Raw genomic sequence first — 19,192 nt, 5'->3', positions numbered from 1 at the left:
AAGAATGTGCAAATTTTAAGAGCGGCACACCGTCCGATCTGGACGAACATCCCCGGATACTCGCATAACAATACATCTGTCAAAGAGAGTTTTCCCCTTATTTCGTTCTATCCAACACACTAGAAGTTGCACCTCAATCATACCAAATAAGGCGACTCGGTGGCAATAACATAGCGGGTGCGATCATACCAGCACTAATGCACCGGATCCCATCAGAACTGCGCAGTTAAGCGTGCTTGGGCGAGAGTAGTACTAGGATGGGTGACCTCCTGGGAAGTCCTCGTGTTGCACCCCTTTTCCCTTTTTACGACGGGATTTCTATGATTTATGTCCGCACTTGTCGTGCCAATAGGTTCCGCCCTTCCCATTTCCATCGGGACCGTCCGATCGTCGATCGGATCCCCCGATCGTGAGCTATCAGCCGTCGAAATCGATCGTCGCCGATTTTTCCCGCTTTCTCACACGTACAAGTTTGCCCCATTTTAAGACGATCGGCGCAGACGCTAACCTTTTCCGAGCTCCGAGGCCCAAGTTATAGCCAAAAACGCCTTTCCTCCCTAGTCTCCCCATCCGTCCGTCGAAAGGATGATCCGAGCCCACCATTGCGATCCTCGCGTCGAGACTCGCGGTTTGAAAAAAAAAAGGGTCCCCAAACTCTACCCGAAGGGCCCAAAAACCACCTGACAAACTCTCGTTTCCACACTTCCCCCATCCACCCTTTAAAGTGTCGATCAAACCCCAATTCGTGCACCAAAACGCGAATCCAACCGTACGGATCGAAAGAATGTGCAAATTTTAAGAGGGGCACACCGTCCGATCTGGACGAACATCCCCGGATACTCGCATAACAATACATCTGTCAAAAAGAGTTTTCCCCCTATTTCGTTCTATCCAACACACTAGAAGTTGCACCTCAATCATACCACATAAGGCGACTCGGTGGCAATAACACAACGGGTGCGATCATACCAGCACTAATGCACCGGATCCCATCAGAACTCCGCAGTTAAGCGTGCTTGGGCGAGAGTAGTGATAGGATGGGTGACGGATGTCCTCGTGTTGCACCTCTTTTCCCTTTTTACGACGGGATTTCTATGATTTATGTCCGCACTTGTCGTGCCAATAGGTTCCGCCCTTCCCATTTCCGTCCGGACCGTCCGATAGTCGATCGGATCCCCCGATCGTGAGCTATCAGCCGTCGAAATCGATCGTTGCCGATTTTTCCCGCTTTCTCACACGTGAAAGTTTCCCCCATTTTAAGACGATCGGCGCAGACGCTAACCTTTTCCGAGCTCCGAGGCCCAAGTTATAGCCAAAAACGCCTTTCCTCCCTAGTCTCCCCATCCGTCCGTCGAAAGGATGATCCGAGACCACCATTGCGATCCTCGCGTGGAGACTCGCGGTTTGAAAAAAAAAAGTGTCCCCAAACTCTACCCGAAGGGCCCAAAAACCACCTGGCAAACTCTCGTTTCCACACTTCCCCCATCCACCCTTTAAAGTGGCGATCAAATCCCAATTCGTGCACCAAAACGCGAATCCAACCGTACGGATCGAAAGAATGTGCAAATTTTAAGAGGGGCACACCGTCCGATCTGGACGAACATCCCCGGATACTCGCATAACAATACATCTGTCAAAAAGAGTTTTCCCCCTATTTCGTTCTATCCAACACACTAGAAGTTGCACATCAATCATACCACATAAGGAGACTCGGTGGCAATAACATAGCGGGTGCGATCATACCAGCACTAATGCACCGGATCCCATCAGAACTCCGCAGTTAAGCGTGCTTGGGCGAGAGTAGTGCTAGGATGGGTGACCTCCTGGAAAGTCCTCGTGTTGCACCCCTTTTCCCTTTTTACGACGGGATTTCTATGATTTATGTTCGCACTTGTCGTGCCAATAGGTTCCGCCCTTCCCATTTCCGTCCGGACCGTCCGATCGTCGATCGGATCCCCCGATCGTGAGCTATCAGCCGTCGAAATCGATCGTTGCCGATTTTTCCCGCTTTCTCACACGTGAAAGTTTCCCCCATTTTAAGACGATCGGCGCAGACGCTAACCTTTTCCGAGCTCCGAGGCCCAAGTTATAGCCAAAAACGCCTTTCCTCCCTAGTCTCCCCATCCGTCCGTCGAAAGGATGATCCGAGCCCACCATTGCGATCCTCGCGTGGAGACTCGCGGTTTGCAAAAAAAAAGGGTCCCCAAACTCTACCCGAAGGGCCCAAAAACCACCTGGCAAACTCTCGTTTCCACACTTCCCCCATCCACCCTTTAAAGTGGCGATCAAATCCCAATTCGTGCACCAAAACGCGAATCCAACCGTACGGATCGAAAGAATGTGCAAATTTTAAGAGGGGCACACCGTCCGATCTGGACGAACATCCCCGGATACTCGCATAACAATACATCTGTCACAAAGAGTTTTCCCCCTATTTCGTTCTATCCAACAAACTAGAAGTTGCACCTCAATCATACCACATAAGGCGACTCGGTGGCAATAACATAGCGGGTGCGATCATACCAGCACTAATGCACCGGATCCCATCAGAACACAGCAGTTAAGCGTGCTTGGGCGAGAGTAGTACTAGGATGGGTGACCTCCTGGGAAGTCCTCGTATTGCACCCCTTTTCCCTTTTGACGACGGGATTTCTATGATTTATGTCCGCACTTGTCGTGCCAATAGGTTCCGCCCTTCCCATTTCCATCCGGACCGTCCGATCGTCGATCGGATCCCCCGATCGTGAGCTATCAGCCGTCGAAATCGATCGTCGCCGATTTTTCCCGCTTTCTCACACGTGAAAGTTTCCCCCATTTTAAGACGATCGGCGCAGACGCTAACCTTTTCCGAGCTCCGAGGCCCAAGTTATAGCCAAAAACGCCTTTCCTCCCTAGTCACCCATCCGTCCGTCGAAAGGATGATCCGAGCCCACCATTGCGATCCTCGCGTCGAGACTCGCGGTTTGAAAAAAAAAAAGGGTCCCCAAACTCTCCCCGAAGGGCCCAAAAACCACCTGGCAAACTCTCGTTTCCACACTTCCCCCATCCACCCTTTAAAGTGGCGATCAAACCCCAATTCGTGCACCAAAACGCGAATCCAACCGTACGGATCGAAAGAATGTGCAAATTTTAAGAGGGGCACACCGTCCGATCTGGACAAACATCCCCGGATACTCGCATAACAATACATCTGTCAAAAAGAGTTTTCCCCCTATTTCGTTCTATCCAACACACTAGAAGTTGCACCTCAATCATACCACATAAGGCGACTCGGTGGCAATAACATAGCGGGTGCGATCATACCAGCACTAATGCACCGGATCCCATCGGAACTCCGCAGGTAAGCGTGCTTGGGCGAGAGTAGTACTAGGATGGGTGACCTCCTGGGAAGTCCTCGTGTTGCACCCCTTTTCCCTTTTTACGACAGGATTTCTATGATTTATGTCCGCACTTGTCGTGCCAATAGGTTCCGCCCTTCCCATTTCCATCGGGACCGTCCGATCGTCGATCGGATCCCCCGATCGTGAGCTATCAGCCATCGAAATCGATCGTCGCCGATTTTTCCCGCTTTCTCACACGTGCAAGTTTGCCCCATTTTAAGACGATCGGCGCAGACGCTAACCTTTTCCGAGCTCCGAGGCCCAAGTTATAGCCAAAAACACCTTTCCTCCCTAGTCTCCCCATCCGTCCGTCGAAAGGATGATCCGAGACCACCATTGCGATCCTCGCGTGGAGACTCGCGGTTTGAAAAAAAAAAAAGGGTCCCCAAACTCTACCCGAAGGGCCCAAAAACCACCTGGCAAACTCTCGTTTCCTCACTTCCCCCATCCACCCTTTAAAGTGGCGATCAAACCCCAATTCGTGCACCAAAACGCGAATCCAACCGTACGGATCGAAAGAATGTGCAAATTTTAAGAGCGGCACACCGTCCGATCTGGACGAACATCCCCGGATACTCGCATAACAATACATCTGTCAAAGAGAGTTTTCCCCTTATTTCGTTCTATCCAACACACTAGAAGTTGCACCTCAATCATACCAAATAAGGCGACTCGGTGGCAATAACATAGCGGGTGCGATCATACCAGCACTAATGCACCGGATCCCATCAGAACTGCGCAGTTAAGCGTGCTTGGGCGAGAGTAGTACTAGGATGGGTGACCTCCTGGGAAGTCCTCGTGTTGCACCCCTTTTCCCTTTTTACGACGGGATTTCTATGATTTATGTCCGCACTTGTCGTGCCAATGGGTTCCGCCCTTCCCATTTCCATCCGGACCGTCCGATTGTCGATCGGATCCCCCGATCGTGAGCTATCAGCCGTCGAAATCGATCGTCGCCGATTTTTCCCGCTTTCTCACACGTGAAAGTTTCCCCCATTTTAAGACGATCGGCGCAGACGCTAACCTTTTCCGAGCTCCGAGGCCCAAGTTATAGCCAAAAACACCTTTCCTCCCTAGTCTCCCCATCCGTCCGTCGAAAGGATGATCCGAGACCACCATTGCGATCCTCGCGTGGAGACTCGCGGTTTGAAAAAAAAAAAAGGGTCCCCAAACTCTACCCGAAGGGCCCAAAAACCACCTGGCAAACTCTCGTTTCCTCACTTCCCCCATCCACCCTTTAAAGTGGCGATCAAACCCCAATTCGTGCACCAAAACGCGAATCCAACCGTACGGATCGAAAGAATGTGCAAATTTTAAGAGCGGCACACCGTCCGATCTGGACGAACATCCCCGGATACTCGCATAATAATACATCTGTCAAAGAGAGTTTTCCCCTTATTTCGTTCTATCCAACACACTAGAAGTTGCACCTCAATCATACCATATAAGGCGACTCGGTGGCAATAACATAGCGGGTGCGATCATACCAGCACTAATGCACCGGATCCCATCAGAACTCCGCAGTTAAGCGTGCTTGGGCGAGAGTAGTACTAGGATGGGTGACCTCCTGGGAAGTCCTCGTGTTGCACCCCTTTTCCCTTTTTACGACGGGATTTCTATGATTTATGTCCGCACTTGTCGTGCCAATGGGTTCCGCCCTTCCCATTTCCATCCGGACCGTCCGATCGTCGATCGGATCCCCCGATCGTGAGCTATCAGCCGTCGAAATCGATCGTCGCCGATTTTTCCCGCTTTCTCACACGTGAAAGTTTCCCCCATTTTAAGACGATCGGCGCAGACGCTAACCTTTTCCGAGCTCCGAGGCCCAAGTTATAGCCAAAAACGCCTTTCCTCCCTAGTCTCCCCATCCGTCCGTCGAAAGGATGATCCGAGCCCACCATTGCGATCCTCGCGTCGAGACTCGCGGTTTGAAAAAAAAAAGGGTCCCCAAACTCTACCCGAAGGGCCCAAAAAGCACCTGGCAAACTCTCGTTTCCACACTTCCCCCATCCACCCTTTAAAGTGGCGATCAAACCCCAATTCGTGCACTAAAACGCGAATCCAACCGTACGGATCGAAAGAATGTGCAAATTTTAAGAGGGGCATACCGTCCGATCTGGACGAACATCCCCGGATACTCGCATAACAATACATCTGTCAAAAAGAGTTTTCCCCCTATTTCGTTCTATCCAACACACTAGAAGTTGCACCTCAATCATACCAGATAAGGTGACTCGGTGGCAATAACATAGTGGGTGCGATCATACCAGCACTAATGCACCGGATCCCATCAGAACTCCGCAGTTAACCGTGCTTGGGCGAGAGTAGTACTAGGATGGGTGACCTCCTGGGAAGTCCTCGTGTTGCACCCCTTTTCAATTTTTACGACGGGATTTCTATGATTTATGTCCGCACTTGTCGTGCCAATGGGTTCCGCCCTTCCCATTTCCATCCGGACCGTCCGATTGTCGATCGGATCCCCCGATCGTGAGCTATCAGCCGTCGAAATCGATCGTCGCCGATTTTTCCCGCTTTCTCACACGTGAAAGTTTCCCCCATTTTAAGACGATCGGCGCAGACGCTAACCTTTTCCGAGCTCCGAGGCCCAAGTTATAGCCAAAAACGCCTTTCCTCCCTAGTCTCCCCATCCGTCCGTCGAAAGGATGATCCGAGCCCACCATTGCGATCCTCGCGTCGAGACTCGCGGTTTGAAAAAAAAAGGGGTCCCCAAACTCTACCCGAAGGGCCCAAAAAGCACCTGGCAAACTCTCGTTTCCACACTTCCCCCATCCACCCTTTAAAGTGGCGATCAAACCCCAATTCGTGCACTAAAACGCGAATCCAACCGTACGGATCGAAAGAATGTGCAAATTTTAAGAGGGGCACACCGTCCGATCTGGACGAACATCCCCGGATACTCGCATAACAATACATCTGTCAAAAAGAGTTTTCCCCCTATTTCGTTCTATCCAACACACTAGAAGTTGCACCTCAATCATACCAGATAAGGTGACTCGGTGGCAATAACATAGCGGGTGCGATCATACCAGCACTAATGCACCGGATCCCATCAGAACTCCGCAGTTAAGCGTGCTTGGGCGAGAGTAGTACTAGGATGGGTGACCTCCTGGGAAGTCCTCGTGTTGCACCCCTTTTCCCTTTTTACGACGGGATTTCTATGATTTATGTCCGCACTTGTCGTGCCAATGGGTTCCGCCCTTCCCATTTCCATCCGGACCGTCCGATCGTCGATCGGATCCCCCGATCGTGAGCTATCAGCCGTCGAAATCGATCGTCGCCGATTTTTCCCGCTTTCTCAAACGTGAAAGTTTCCCCCATTTTAAGACGATCGGCGCAGACGCTAACCTTTTCCGAGCTCCGAGGCCCAAGTTATAGCCAAAAACGCCTTTCCTCCCTAGTCTCCCCATCCGTCCGTCGAAAGGATGATCCGAGCCCACCGTTGCGATCCTCGCGTCGAGACTCGCGGTTTGAAAAAAAAAAGGGTCCCCAAACTCTACCTGAAGGGCCCAAAAACCACCTGGCAAACTCTCGTTTCCACACTTCCCCCATCCACCCTTTAAAGTGGCGATCAAACCCCAATTCGTGCACCAAAACGCGAATCCAACCGTACGGATCGAAAGAATGTGCAAATTTTAAGAGGGGCACACCGTCCGATCTGGACGAACATCCCCGGATAGTCGCATAACAATACATCTGTCAAAAAGAGTTTTCCCCCTATTTCGTTCTATCCAACACACTAGAAGTTGCACCTCAATCATACCACATAAGGCGACTCGGTGGCAATAACATAGCGGGTGCGATCATACCAGCACTAATGCACCGGATCCCATCAGAACTCCGCAGTTAAGCGTGCTGGGGCGATAGTAGTACTAGGATGGGTGACCTCCTGGGAAGTCCTCGTGTTGCACCCCTTTTCCCTTTTTACGACGGGATTTCTATGATTTATGTCCGCACTTGTCGTGCCAATGGGTTCCGCCCTTCCCATTTCCATCCGGACCGTCCGATTGTCGATCGGATCCCCCGATCGTGAGCTATCAGCCGTCGAAATCGATCGTCGCCGATTTTTCCCGCTTTCTCACACGTGAAAGTTTCCCCCATTTTAAGACGATCGGCGCAGATGCTAACCTTTTCCGAGCTCCGAGGCCCAAGTTATAGCCAAAAACACCTTTCCTCCCTAGTCTCCCCATCCGTCCGTCGAAAGGATGATCCGAGACCACCATTGCGATCCTCGCGTGGAGACTCGCGGTTTGAAAAAAAAAAAGGGTCCCCAAACTCTACCCGAAGGGCCCAAAAACCACCTGGCAAACTCTCGTTTCCACACTTCCCCCATCCACCCTTTAAAGTGGCGATCAAATCCCAATTCGTGCACCAAAACGCGAATCCAACCGTACGGATCGAAAGAATGTGCAAATTTTAAGAGGGGCACACCGTCCGATCTGGACGAACATCCCCGGATACTCGCATAACAATACATCTGTCAAAAAGAGTTTTCCCCCTATTTCGTTCTATCCAACACACTAGAAGTTGCACCTCAATCATACCAGATAAGACGACTCGGTGGCAATAACATAGCGGGTGCGATCATACCAGCACTAATGCACCGGATCCCATCAGAACTCCGCAGTTAAGCGTGCTTGGGCGAGAGTAGTACTAGGATGGGTGACCTCCTGGGAAGTCCTCGTGTTGCACCCCTTTTCCCTTTTTACGACGGGATTTCTATGATTTCTGTCCGCACTTGACGTGCCAAATGGTTCCGCCCTTCCCATTTCAATCCGGACCGTCCGATCGTCGATCGGATCCCCCGATCGTGAGCTATCAGCCGTCGAAATCGATCGTCGCCGATTTTTCCCGCTTTCTCACACGTGAAAGTTTCCCCCATTTTAAGACGATCGGCGCAGACGCTAACCTTTTCCGAGCTCCAAGGCCCAAGTTATAACCAAAAACGCCTTTCCTCCCTAGTCTCCCCATCCGTCCGTCGAAAGGATGATCCGAGCCCACCATTGCGATCCTCGCGTCGAGACTCGCGGTTTGAAAAAAAAAAAAGAGTCCCCAAACTCTACCCGAAGGGCCCAAAAACCACGTGGCAAACTCTCGTTTCCACACTTCCCCCATCCACCCTTTAAATTGGCGATCAAACCCCAATTCGTGCACCAAAACGCGAATCCAACCGTACGGATCGAAAGAATGTGCAAATTTTAAGAGGGGCACACCGTCCGATCTGGACGAACATCCCCGGATACTCGCATAACAATACATCTGTGAAAAAGAGTTTTCCCCCTATTTCGTTCTATCCAACACACTAGAAGTTGCACCTCAATCATACCAGATAAGACGACTCGGTGGCAATAACATAGCGGGTGCGATCATACCAGCACTAATGCACCGGATCCCATCAGAACTCCGCAGTTAAGCGTGCTTGGGCGAGAGTAGTACTAGGATGGGTGACCTCCTGGGAAGTCCTCGTGTTGCACCCCTTTTCCCTTTTTACGACGGGATTTCTATGATTTATGTCCGCACTTGTCGTGCCAATGGGTTCCGCCCTTCCCATTTCCATCCGGACCGTCCGATTGTCGATCGGATCCCCCGATCGTGAGCTATCAGCCGTCGAAATCGATCGGCGCCGATTTTTCCCGCTTTCTCACACGTGAAAGTTTCCCCCATTTTAAGACGATCGGCGCAGACGCTAACCTTTTCCGAGCTCCGAGGCCCAAGTTATAGCCAAAAGCGCCTTTCCTCCCTAGTCTCCCCATCCGTCCGTCGAAAGGATGATCCGAGCCCACCATTGCGATCCTCGCGTCGAGACTCGCGGTTTGAAAAAAAAAAGGGTCCCCAAACTCTACCCGAAGGGCCCAAAAACCACCTGGCAAACTCTCGTTTCCACACTTCCCCCATCCACCCTTTAAAGTGGCGATCAAACCCCAATTCGTGCAACAAAACGCGAATCCAACCGTACGGATCGAAAGAATGTGCAAATTTTAAGAGGGGCACACCGTCCGATCTGGACGAACATCCCCGGATACTCGCATAACAATACATCTGTCAAAAAGAGTTTTCCCCCTATTTCGTTCTATCCAACACACTAGAAGTTGCACCTCAATCATACCACATAAGGCGACTCGGTGGCAATAACATGGCGGGTGCGATCATACCAGCACTAATGCACCGGATCCCATCAGAACTCCGCAGCTAAGCGTACTTGGGCGAGAGTAGTACTAGGATGGGTGACCTCCTGGGAAGTCCTCGTGTTGCACCCCTTTTCCCTTTTTACGACGGGATTTCTATGATTTATGTCCGCACTTGTCGTGCCAATAGGTTCCGCCCTTCCCGTTTCCATCCAAACCGTCCGATCGTCGATCGGATCCCCCGATCGTGAGCTATCAGCTGTCGAAATCGATCGTCGCCGATTTTTCCCGCTTTCTCACACGTGAAAGTTTCCCCCATTTTAAGACGATCGGCGCATACGCTAACCTTTTCCGAGCTCCGAGGCCCAAGTTATAGCCAAAAACGCCTTTCCTCCCTAGTCTCCCCATCCGTCCGTTGAAATTATGATCCGAGCCCACCATTGCGATCCTCGCGTCGAGACTCGCGGTTTGAAAAAAAAAAGGGTCCCCAAACTCTACCCGAAGGGCCCAAAAACCACGTGGCAAACTCTCGTTTCCACACTTCCCCCATCCACCCTTTAAAGTGGCGATCAAACCCCAATTCGTGCACCAAAACGCGAATCCAACCGTACGGATCGAAAGAATGTGCAAATTTTAAGAGGGGCACACCGTCCGATCTGGACGAACATCCCCGGATAGTCGCATAACAATACATCTGTCAAAAAGAGTTTTCCCCCTATTTCGTTCTATCCAACACACTAGAAGTTGCACCTCAATCATACCACATAAGGCGACTCGGTGGCAATAACATAGCGGGTGCGATCATACCAGCACTAATGCACCGGATCCCATCAGAACTCCGCAGTTAAGCATGCTTGGGCGAGAGTAGTACTAGGATGGGTGACCTCCTAGGAAGTCCTCGTGTTGCACCCCTTTTCCCTTTTTACGACGGGATTTCTATGATTTATGTCTGCACTTGTCGTGCCAATAGGTTCCGCCCTTCCCATTTCCATCCGGACCGTCCGATCGTCGATCGGATCCCCCGATCGTGAGCTACCAGCCGTCGAAATCGATCGTCGCCGATTTTTCCCGCTTTCTCACACGTGAAAGTTTCCCCCATTTTAAGACGATCGGCGCAGACGCTAACCTTTTCCGAGCTCCGAGGCCCAAGTTATAGCCAAAAACGCCTTTCCTCCCTAGTCTCCCCATCCATCCGTCGAAAGGAGTATCCGAGCCCACCATTGCGATCCTCGCGTCGAGACTCGCGGTTTGAAAAAAAAAAGGGTCCCCAAACTCTACCCGAAGGGCCCAAAAACCACCTGGCAAACTCTCGTTTCCACACTTCCCCCATCCACCCTTTAAAGTGGCGATCAAACCCCAATTCGTGCACCAAAACGCGAATCCAACCGTACGGATCGAAAGAATGTGCAAATTTTAAGAGGGGCACACCGTCCGATCTGGACGAACATCCCCGGATACTCGCATAACAATACATCTGTCAAAAAGAGTTTTCCCCCTATTTCGTTCTATCCAACACACAAGAAGTTGCACCTCAATCATACCACATAAGGCGACTCGGTGGCAATAACATCGCGGGTGCGATCATACCAGCATTAATGCACCGGATCCCATCAGAACTCCGCAGTGAAGCGTGCTTGGGCGAGAGTAGTACTAGGATGGGTGACCTCCTGGGAAGTCCTCGTCTTGCACCCCTTTTCCCTTTTTACGACGGGATTTCTATGATTTATGTCCGCACTTGTCGTGCCAATAGGTTCCGCCCTTCCCATTTCCATCCGGACCGTCCGATCGTCGATCGGATCCCCCGATCGTGAGCTCTCAGCCGTCGAAATCGATCGTCGCCGATTTTTCCCGCTTTCTCACACGTGAAAGTTTCCCCCATTTTAAGACGATCGGCGCAGACGCTAACCTTTTCCGAGCTCCGAGGCCCAAGTTATAGCCAAAAACGCCTTTCCTCCCTAGTCTCCCCATCCGTCCGTCGAAAGGATGATCCGAGCCCACCATTGCGATCCTCGCGTCGAGACTCGCGGTTTGAAAAAGAAAAAGGGTCCCCAAACTCTACCCGAAGGGCCCAAAAACCACCTGGCAAACTCTCGTTTCCACACTTCCCCCATCCACCCTTTAAAGTGGCGATCAAACCCCAATTCGTGCACCAAAACGCGAATCCAACCGTACGGATCGAAAGAATGTGCAAATTTTAAGAGGGGCACACCGTCCGATCTGGACGAACATCCCCGGATACTCGCATAACAATACATCTGTCAAAAAGAGTTTTCCCACTATTTCGTTCTATCCAACACACTAGAAGTTGCACCTCAATCATACCACATAAGGCGAATCGGTGGCAATAACATAGCGGGTGCGATCATACCAGCACTAATGCACCGGATCCCATCAGAACTCCGCAGTGAAGCGTGCTTGGGCGAGAGTAGTACTAGGATTGGTGACCTCCTGGGAAGTCCTCGTGTTGCACCCCTTTTCCCTTTTTATGACGGGATTTCTATGATTTATGTCCGCACCGTTCGTGCCAATAGGTTCCGCCCTTCCCATTTCCATTCGGACTGTCCGATCGTTGATCAGATCCCCCGATCTTGAGCTATCAGCCGTCGAAATCGATCGTCGCCGATTTTTCCCGCTTTCTCACACGTGAAAGTTTCCCCCATTTTAAGACGATCGGCACAGACGCTAACGTTTTCCGAGCTCCGAGGCCCAAGTTATAGCCAAAAACGCCTTTCCTCCCTAGTCTCCCCATCCGTCCGTCGAAAGGATGATCCGAGCCCACCATTGCGATCCTCGCGTCGAGACTCGCGGTTTGAAAAAAAAAAAGGGTCCTCAAACTCTACCCGAAGGGCCCAAAAACCACCTGGCAAACCCTCGTTTCCACACTTCCCCCATCCACCCTTTAAAGTGGCGATCAAACCCCAATTCGTGCACCAAAACGCGAATCCAACCGTACGGATCGAAAGAATGTGCAAATTTTAAGAGGGGCACACCGTCCGATCTGGACGAACATCCCCGGATACTCGCATAACAATACATCTGTCAAAAAGAGTTTTCCCCCTAGGTCGTTCTATCCAACACACTAGAAGTTGCACCTCAATCATACCACATAAGGGGACTCGGTGGCAATAACATAGCGGGTGCGATCATACCAGCACTAATGCATCGGATCCCATCAGAACTCCGCAATTAAGCGTGCTTGGGCGAGAGAAGTACTAGGATGGGTGACCTCCTGGGAAGTCCTCGTGTTGCACCCCTTTTCCCTTTTTACGACGGGATTTCCTATGATTTATGTCCGCACTTGTCGTGCCAATAGGTTCCGCCCTTCCCATTTCCATCCGGACTGTCCGATCGTTGATCAGATCCCCCGATCTTGAGCTATCAGCCGTCGAAATCGATCGTCGCCGATTTTTCCCGCTTTCTCACACGTGAAAGTTTCCCCCATTTTAAGACGATCGGCACAGACGCTAACGTTTTCCGAGCTCCGAGGCCCAAGTTATAGCCAAAAACGCCTTTCCTCCCTAGTCTCCCCATCCGTCCGTCGAAAGGATGATCCGAGCCCACCATTGCGATCCTCGCGTCGAGACTCGCGGTTTGAAAAAAAAAAAGGGTCCTCAAACTCTACCCGAAGGGCCCAAAAACCACCTGGCAAACTCTCGTTTCCACACTTCCCCCATCCACCCTTTAAAGTGGCGATCAAACCCCAATTCGTGCACCAAAACGCGAATCCAACCGTACGGATCGAAAGAATGTGCAAATTTTAAGAGGGGCACACCGTCCGATCTGGACGAACATCCCCGGATACTCGCATAACAATACATCTGTCAAAAAGAGTTTTCCCCCTATTTCGTTCTATCCAACACACTAGAAGTTGCACCTCAATCATACCACATAAGGGGACTCGGTGGCAATAACATAGCGGGTGCGATCATACCAGCACTAATGAACCGGATCCCATGAGATCTCCGCAGTTAAGCGTGCTTGGGCGAGAGTAGTACTAGGATGGGTGACCTCCTGGGAAGTCCTCGTGTTGCACCCCTTTTCCCTTTTTACGACGGGATTTCCTATGATTTATGTCCGCAGTTGTCGTGCCAATAGGTTCCGCCCTTCCCATTTCCATCCGGACCGTCCGATCGTCGATCGGATCCCCCGATCGTGAGCTATCAGCCGTCGAAATCGATCGCCGCCGATTTTTCCCGCTTTCTCACACGTGAAAGTTTCCCCCATTTTAAGACGATCGGCGCAGACGCTAACCTTTTCCGAGCTCCGAGGCCCAAGTTATAGCCAAAAACGCATTTCCTCCCTAGTCTCCCCATCCGTCCTTCGAAAGGATGATCCGAGTCCACCATTGCGATCCTCGCGTCGAGACTCGCGGTTTGAAAAAAAAAAAGGGTCCCCAAACTCTACCCGAAGGGCCCAAAAACCACCTAGCAAACTCTCGTTTCCACACTTCCCCCATCCACCCTTTAAAGTGGCGATCAAACCCCAATTCGTGCACCAAAACGCGAATCCAACCGTACGGATCGAAAGAATGTGCAAATTTTAAGAGGGGCACACCGTCCGATCTGGACGAACATCCCCGGATACTCGCATAACAATACATCTGTCAAAAAGAGTTTTCCCCCTATTTCGTTCTATCCAACACACTAGAAGTTGCACCTCAATCATACCACATAAGGCGACTCGGTGGCAATAACATAGCGGGTGCGATCATACCAGCACTAATGCACCGGATCCCATCAGATCTCCTCAGTTAAGCGTGCTTGGGCGAGAGTAGTACTAGGATGGGTGACCTCCAGGGAAGTCCTCGTGTAGCACCCCTTTTCCCTTTTTACGACGGGATTTCTATGATTTATGTCCGCACTTGTCGTGCCAATAGGTTCCGCCCTTCCCATTTCCATCCGGACCGTCCGATCGTCGATCGGATCCCCCGATCGTGAGCTATCAGCCGTCGAAATCGATCGTCGCCGATTTTTCCCGCTTTCTCACACGTGAAAGTTTCCCCCATTTTAAGACGATCGGCGCAGACGCTAACCTTTTCCGAGCTCCGAGGCCCAAGTTATAGCCAAAAACGCCTTTCCTCCCTAGTCTCCCCATCCGTCCGTCGAAAGGATGATCCGAGCCCACCATTGCGATCGTCGCGTCGAGACTCGCGGTTTGAAAAAAAAAGGGTCCCCAAACTCTACCTGAAGGGCCCAAAAACCACCTGGCAAACTCTCGTTTCCACACTTCCCCCATCCACCCTTTAAAGTGGCGATCAAACCCCAATTCGTGCACCAAAACGCGAATCCAACCGTACGGATCGAAAGAATGTGCAAATTTTAAGAGGGGCACACCGTCCGATCTGGACGAACATCCCCGGATACTCGCATAACAATACATCTGTCAAAAAGAGTTTTCCCCTATTTCGTTCTATCCAACACACTAGAAGTTGCACCTCAATCATACCACATAAGGGGACTCGGTGGCAATAACATAGCGGGTGCGATCATACCAGCACTAATGAACCGGATCCCATCAGAACTCCGCAGTGAAGCGTGCTTGGGCGAGAGTAGTACTAGGATGGGTGACCTCCTGGGAAGTCCTCGTGTTGCACCCCTTTTCCCTTTTTACAACGGGATTTCCTATGATTTATGTCCGCACTTGTCGTGCCTATAGGTTCCGCCCTTCCCATTTCGATCCGGACCGTCCGATCGTCGATCGGATCCCCCGATCGTGAGCTATCAGTCGACGAAATCGATCGTCGCCGATTTTTCCCGCTTTCTCACACGTGAAAGTTTCCCCTATTTTAAGACGATCGGCGCAGACGCTAACCTTTTCCGAGCTCCGAGGCCCAATTCATAACCAAAAACGCCTTTCCTCCCTAGTCTCCCCATCCGTCCGTCGAAAGGATGATCCGAGCCCACCATTGCGATCGTCGCGTCGAGACTCGCGGTTTGAAAAAAAAAGGGTCCCCAAACTCTACCCGAAGGGCCCAAAAACCACCTGGCAAACTCTCGTTTCCACACTTCCCCCATCCACCCTTTAAAGTGGCGATCAAACCCCAATCCGTGGACCAAAACGCGAATCCAACCGTACGGATCGAAAGAATGTGCAAATTTTAAGAGGGGCACCCCGTCCGATCTGGACGAACATCCCCGGATACTCGCATAACAATGCATATGTCAAAACGAGTTTTCCCCCTATTTCGTTCTATCCAACACACTAGAAGTTGCACCTCAATCATACCACATAAGGGGACTCGATGGCAATAACATAGCGGGTGCGATCATACTAGCACTAATGCACCGGATCCCATCGGGAGTCCGCAGTTAAGCGTGCTTGGGCGAGAGTAGTATTAGGATGGGTGGCGTCCTGGGATGTCCTCGTGTGACACCCCTTTTCCCCTTTTGCGACGGGATTTCCATGATTTATGTCCGCACTTGTCGTGCGAATAGGTTCCCCCCTTCTCATTTCACTCTGGACCGGCCGATCGTCGATCGGATCTTCCGATCGTGAGCTATCAGCCGTCGAAATCGATCGTCGCCGATTTTTCCCATTTTGTAGCACGTTAAAGTTTCCCCCATTTTAAGACGATCGGCGCAGACGCTAACCTTTTCCGAGCTCCGAGGCCCAAGTTATAGCCAAAAACGCCTTTCCTCCCTAGTCTCCCCATCCGTCCGTCGAAAGGATGATCCGAGCCCACCATTGCGATCCTCGCGTCGAGACTCGCGGTTTGAAAAAAAAAAGGGTCCCCAAACTCTACCCGAAGGGCCCAAAAACCACCTGGCAAACTCTCGTTTCCACACTTCCCCTATCCACCCTTTATAGTGGCGATGAAACCCCAATCCGTGTACCAAAACACGAATCCAACCGTACGGATCGAAAGAATGTGCAAATTTGAAGAGGGGCACACCGTCCGATCTGGACGAACATCCCCGGATACTCGTATAACAATACATCTGTCAAAACGAGTTTTCCTCCTATTTCCTTCTATCCAACACACTAGAAGTTGCACCTCAATCGTACCACATAAGGGGACTCGGTGGCGGTAACATAGCGGGTGTGATCATACCAGCACTAATGCACCGCATCCCATCGGGAGTCCGCAGTTATGCGTGCTTGGGCGAGAGTAGTACTAGGATGGGTGACCTCCTGGGAAGTCCTCGTGTTGCACCCCTTTTCCCTTTTTACGACGGGATTTCTATTATTTATGTCCGCACTTGTCGTGCCAGTACGGTCCGTACTTCCCATTTCCATCTGGAGCGGCCGAACGTCGATCGGATCCCCTAATCGTGAGCTATCAGCCGTTGAAATCGATCGTCGCTGATTTTTCCCGCTTTCTCGCACGTGAAAGTTTCCCCCATTTTAAGACGATCGGCACAGACGCTAACCTTTTCCGAGCTCCGAGGCCCAAGTTATAGCCAAAAACGCCTTTCCTCCCTAGTCTCCCCATCCGTCCGTCGAAAGGATGATCCGAGCCCACCATTGGGATCCTCGCGTCGACACTCGCGGTTTGAAAAAAAAAAGGGTCCCCAAACTCTACCCGAAGGGCCCAAAAACCACCTGGAAAACTCTCGTTTCCACACTTTCCCCATCCACCCTTTAAAGTGGCGATCAAACCCCAATCCGTGCACCAAAACGCGAATCCAACCGTACGGGTCGAAAGAATGTGCAAATTTTAAGTGGGGCACCTCGTCCGATCTGGACGAACATCCCCGGATACTCGCATAACAATACATCTGTCAAAACGAGTTTTCCTCCTATTTCGTTCTATCCAACACACTAGAAGTTGCACCTCAATCATACCACATAAGGGGACTCGGTGGCAATAATATAGCGGGTGCGATCTTACCAGCACTAATGCACCGCATCCCATCAGAACTCCGCAGTCAAGTGTGCTTGGGCGAGAGTAGTACTAGGATGGGTGACCTCTTGGGAAGTCCTCGTGTGGCACCCCATTTCCCCTTTTGCGACGGGATTTCTATGATTTATGTCCGCACTTGTCCTGCGAATAGGTTCCGCCCTTCCAATTTCACTCCGGACCGGCCGATCGTCGATCGGATCTTCCGATCGTGAGCTATCAGCCGTCGAAATCGATCGTCGCCGATTTTTCCCGTTTTGTAACACGTTAAAGTTTCCCCCATTTTAAGACGATCGGCGCAGACGCTAACCTTTTCCGAGCTCCGAGGCCCAACTTATAGCCAAGAACGCCTTTCCTCCTTGGTCTCCCCATTCGTCCGTCGAAAGGATGATTCGAGCCCACCATTGCGATCTTTGCGTCGAGACTCGCGGTTTGAAAAAAAAAAGGTCTCCAAACTCTACCCGAAGCGCCCAAAAACCACCTGGCAAACTCTCGTTTCCACACTTCCCCCATCCACCCTTTATAGTGGCGATGAAACCCCAATCCGTGCACCAAAACACGAATCCAACTGTACGGATCGAAAGAATGTGCAAATTTTAAGAGGGGCACACTGTCCGATCTGGACGAACATCCCCGGATACTCGCATAACAATACATCTGTCAAAACGAGTTTTCCCCCTATTTGCTTTTATCCAACACACTAGAAGTTGCACCTCAATTATACCACATAAGGGGACTCGGCGGCAGAAACATGGCGGGTGTGATCATTCCAGCACTAATGCATCGGATCCCATCAGAACTCCGTAGTGAAGCGTGCTTGGGCGAGAGTGGTACTAGGATGGGTGACCTCCTGGGAAGTCCTCGTGTTGCACCCCTTTTCCCTTTTTACGACGGGATTTCTATGATTTTTGTCCGCACTTGTCGTGCTAATAGGTTCCGCCCTTCCCATTTCCATCCGGACCGGCCGATCGTCAATCGGATCCCCCGATCGTGAGCTATCAGCCGTCGAAATCGATCGTCGCCGATTTTTCCCGCTTTCTCACACGGGAAAGTTTCCCCCATTTTAAGACGATCGGCGCAGACGCTAACCTTTTCCGAGCTCCGAGGCCCAAGTTATAGCCAAAAACGCCTTTCCTCCCTAGTCTCCCCATTTGTCCGTCGAAAGGATGATCCGAGCCCACCATTGCGATCCTCGCGTCGAGACTCGCAGTTTGAAAAAAAAAAGGGTCCCCAAACTCTACCCGAAGGGCCCAAAAACCACCTGGCAAACTCTCGTTTCCACACTTCCCCTATCCACCCTTTAAAGTGGCGATCAAACCCCAATCCGTGCACCAAAACGCGAATCCAACCGTACGGATCGAAAGAATGTTCAAATTTTAAGAGGGGTGTAGACCCTCAATTTTGTTCCTTTAGCACATGTCTTTAAATTCATTTTTAATGCTCCATAGTAACTTTTTGGTGGCCCATTACTACTCGTACAACTTACCTTTTTCTGAGTCACCTCGGAGACTTTGGTTAAGGGATTATCCGCCCCTTTATTGTGACCCTTGGCAGTTTTGATTTAGACTTAAACTTTCCATTCCTTTTTAGGATGGTTCTTAAGCATGTTTAGGTCACTTAGACAATGTCCCGATCACTTTAGGACACTTAGATTCACCTTAGGCCTGCTTAAACACTTCATTGAGGCTCAACTTTTTTTTTTTATAATCTCTTGATCATTATTGCATGCATTTGATGATTATATTTACTTTGTTTATTCAGTTGTTTATTTGTTTATTTATTCATCTATTTATTTAGTCATTTTTTAATTTCTATTACGTTTTTTTCTT

The 19,192-nt window shown here is 50.8% G+C and overlaps 22 non-coding genes and 2 pseudogenes across 22 annotated transcripts; all 24 read left to right on the top strand.

Moving 5' to 3' along the window:
• The first annotated feature begins 175 nt into the window (after nucleotides 1-175).
• LOC132252944 (5S ribosomal RNA) lies at nucleotides 176-294 on the top strand. The gene has a single exon (XR_009464754.1). It is a non-coding gene; the product is annotated as a 5S ribosomal RNA (ribosomal RNA).
• Nucleotides 295-955: 661 nt separating this feature from the next.
• On the top strand, nucleotides 956-1,068 carry LOC132252998 (5S ribosomal RNA; annotated as a pseudogene).
• A 661-nt stretch (nucleotides 1,069-1,729) lies between these two features.
• LOC132252951 (5S ribosomal RNA) lies at nucleotides 1,730-1,848 on the top strand. Its single transcript, XR_009464761.1, has one exon. It is a non-coding gene; the product is annotated as a 5S ribosomal RNA (ribosomal RNA).
• Nucleotides 1,849-2,509: 661 nt separating this feature from the next.
• On the top strand, nucleotides 2,510-2,628 carry LOC132252958 (5S ribosomal RNA). Its single transcript, XR_009464768.1, has one exon. It is a non-coding gene; the product is annotated as a 5S ribosomal RNA (ribosomal RNA).
• Nucleotides 2,629-3,289: 661 nt separating this feature from the next.
• Nucleotides 3,290-3,408, top strand: LOC132252931 (5S ribosomal RNA). The gene has a single exon (XR_009464741.1). It is a non-coding gene; the product is annotated as a 5S ribosomal RNA (ribosomal RNA).
• A 663-nt stretch (nucleotides 3,409-4,071) lies between these two features.
• LOC132252943 (5S ribosomal RNA) lies at nucleotides 4,072-4,190 on the top strand. Its single transcript, XR_009464753.1, has one exon. It is a non-coding gene; the product is annotated as a 5S ribosomal RNA (ribosomal RNA).
• A 663-nt stretch (nucleotides 4,191-4,853) lies between these two features.
• On the top strand, nucleotides 4,854-4,972 carry LOC132253063 (5S ribosomal RNA). Its single transcript, XR_009464843.1, has one exon. It is a non-coding gene; the product is annotated as a 5S ribosomal RNA (ribosomal RNA).
• Nucleotides 4,973-5,633: 661 nt separating this feature from the next.
• On the top strand, nucleotides 5,634-5,752 carry LOC132252917 (5S ribosomal RNA). The gene has a single exon (XR_009464727.1). It is a non-coding gene; the product is annotated as a 5S ribosomal RNA (ribosomal RNA).
• Nucleotides 5,753-6,413: 661 nt separating this feature from the next.
• On the top strand, nucleotides 6,414-6,532 carry LOC132253052 (5S ribosomal RNA). The gene has a single exon (XR_009464832.1). It is a non-coding gene; the product is annotated as a 5S ribosomal RNA (ribosomal RNA).
• Nucleotides 6,533-7,193: 661 nt separating this feature from the next.
• On the top strand, nucleotides 7,194-7,312 carry LOC132252942 (5S ribosomal RNA). The gene has a single exon (XR_009464752.1). It is a non-coding gene; the product is annotated as a 5S ribosomal RNA (ribosomal RNA).
• Nucleotides 7,313-7,974: 662 nt separating this feature from the next.
• Nucleotides 7,975-8,093, top strand: LOC132253041 (5S ribosomal RNA). Its single transcript, XR_009464821.1, has one exon. It is a non-coding gene; the product is annotated as a 5S ribosomal RNA (ribosomal RNA).
• Nucleotides 8,094-8,756: 663 nt separating this feature from the next.
• On the top strand, nucleotides 8,757-8,875 carry LOC132252955 (5S ribosomal RNA). Its single transcript, XR_009464765.1, has one exon. It is a non-coding gene; the product is annotated as a 5S ribosomal RNA (ribosomal RNA).
• A 661-nt stretch (nucleotides 8,876-9,536) lies between these two features.
• On the top strand, nucleotides 9,537-9,655 carry LOC132252925 (5S ribosomal RNA). Its single transcript, XR_009464735.1, has one exon. It is a non-coding gene; the product is annotated as a 5S ribosomal RNA (ribosomal RNA).
• Nucleotides 9,656-10,316: 661 nt separating this feature from the next.
• On the top strand, nucleotides 10,317-10,435 carry LOC132252936 (5S ribosomal RNA). Its single transcript, XR_009464746.1, has one exon. It is a non-coding gene; the product is annotated as a 5S ribosomal RNA (ribosomal RNA).
• A 661-nt stretch (nucleotides 10,436-11,096) lies between these two features.
• LOC132252945 (5S ribosomal RNA) lies at nucleotides 11,097-11,215 on the top strand. Its single transcript, XR_009464755.1, has one exon. It is a non-coding gene; the product is annotated as a 5S ribosomal RNA (ribosomal RNA).
• Nucleotides 11,216-11,877: 662 nt separating this feature from the next.
• Nucleotides 11,878-11,996, top strand: LOC132252948 (5S ribosomal RNA). Its single transcript, XR_009464758.1, has one exon. It is a non-coding gene; the product is annotated as a 5S ribosomal RNA (ribosomal RNA).
• A 662-nt stretch (nucleotides 11,997-12,658) lies between these two features.
• LOC132252956 (5S ribosomal RNA) lies at nucleotides 12,659-12,777 on the top strand. The gene has a single exon (XR_009464766.1). It is a non-coding gene; the product is annotated as a 5S ribosomal RNA (ribosomal RNA).
• Nucleotides 12,778-13,440: 663 nt separating this feature from the next.
• On the top strand, nucleotides 13,441-13,559 carry LOC132252950 (5S ribosomal RNA). Its single transcript, XR_009464760.1, has one exon. It is a non-coding gene; the product is annotated as a 5S ribosomal RNA (ribosomal RNA).
• A 663-nt stretch (nucleotides 13,560-14,222) lies between these two features.
• On the top strand, nucleotides 14,223-14,341 carry LOC132252963 (5S ribosomal RNA). Its single transcript, XR_009464773.1, has one exon. It is a non-coding gene; the product is annotated as a 5S ribosomal RNA (ribosomal RNA).
• A 659-nt stretch (nucleotides 14,342-15,000) lies between these two features.
• Nucleotides 15,001-15,119, top strand: LOC132252937 (5S ribosomal RNA). Its single transcript, XR_009464747.1, has one exon. It is a non-coding gene; the product is annotated as a 5S ribosomal RNA (ribosomal RNA).
• A 661-nt stretch (nucleotides 15,120-15,780) lies between these two features.
• LOC132253007 (5S ribosomal RNA) lies at nucleotides 15,781-15,899 on the top strand (annotated as a pseudogene).
• Nucleotides 15,900-16,560: 661 nt separating this feature from the next.
• Nucleotides 16,561-16,679, top strand: LOC132252984 (5S ribosomal RNA). The gene has a single exon (XR_009464794.1). It is a non-coding gene; the product is annotated as a 5S ribosomal RNA (ribosomal RNA).
• Nucleotides 16,680-17,340: 661 nt separating this feature from the next.
• LOC132252975 (5S ribosomal RNA) lies at nucleotides 17,341-17,459 on the top strand. Its single transcript, XR_009464785.1, has one exon. It is a non-coding gene; the product is annotated as a 5S ribosomal RNA (ribosomal RNA).
• Nucleotides 17,460-18,119: 660 nt separating this feature from the next.
• LOC132252964 (5S ribosomal RNA) lies at nucleotides 18,120-18,238 on the top strand. The gene has a single exon (XR_009464774.1). It is a non-coding gene; the product is annotated as a 5S ribosomal RNA (ribosomal RNA).
• Nucleotides 18,239-19,192: the final 954 nt, after the last annotated feature.

Source organism: Vitis vinifera, chromosome 17, assembly GCF_030704535.1.
Source record: "Vitis vinifera cultivar Pinot Noir 40024 chromosome 17, ASM3070453v1".
In the NCBI taxonomy this organism is placed as follows: domain Eukaryota; kingdom Viridiplantae; phylum Streptophyta; class Magnoliopsida; order Vitales; family Vitaceae; genus Vitis; species Vitis vinifera.
This window is presented reverse-complemented; position numbering and strand designations above follow the sequence as displayed.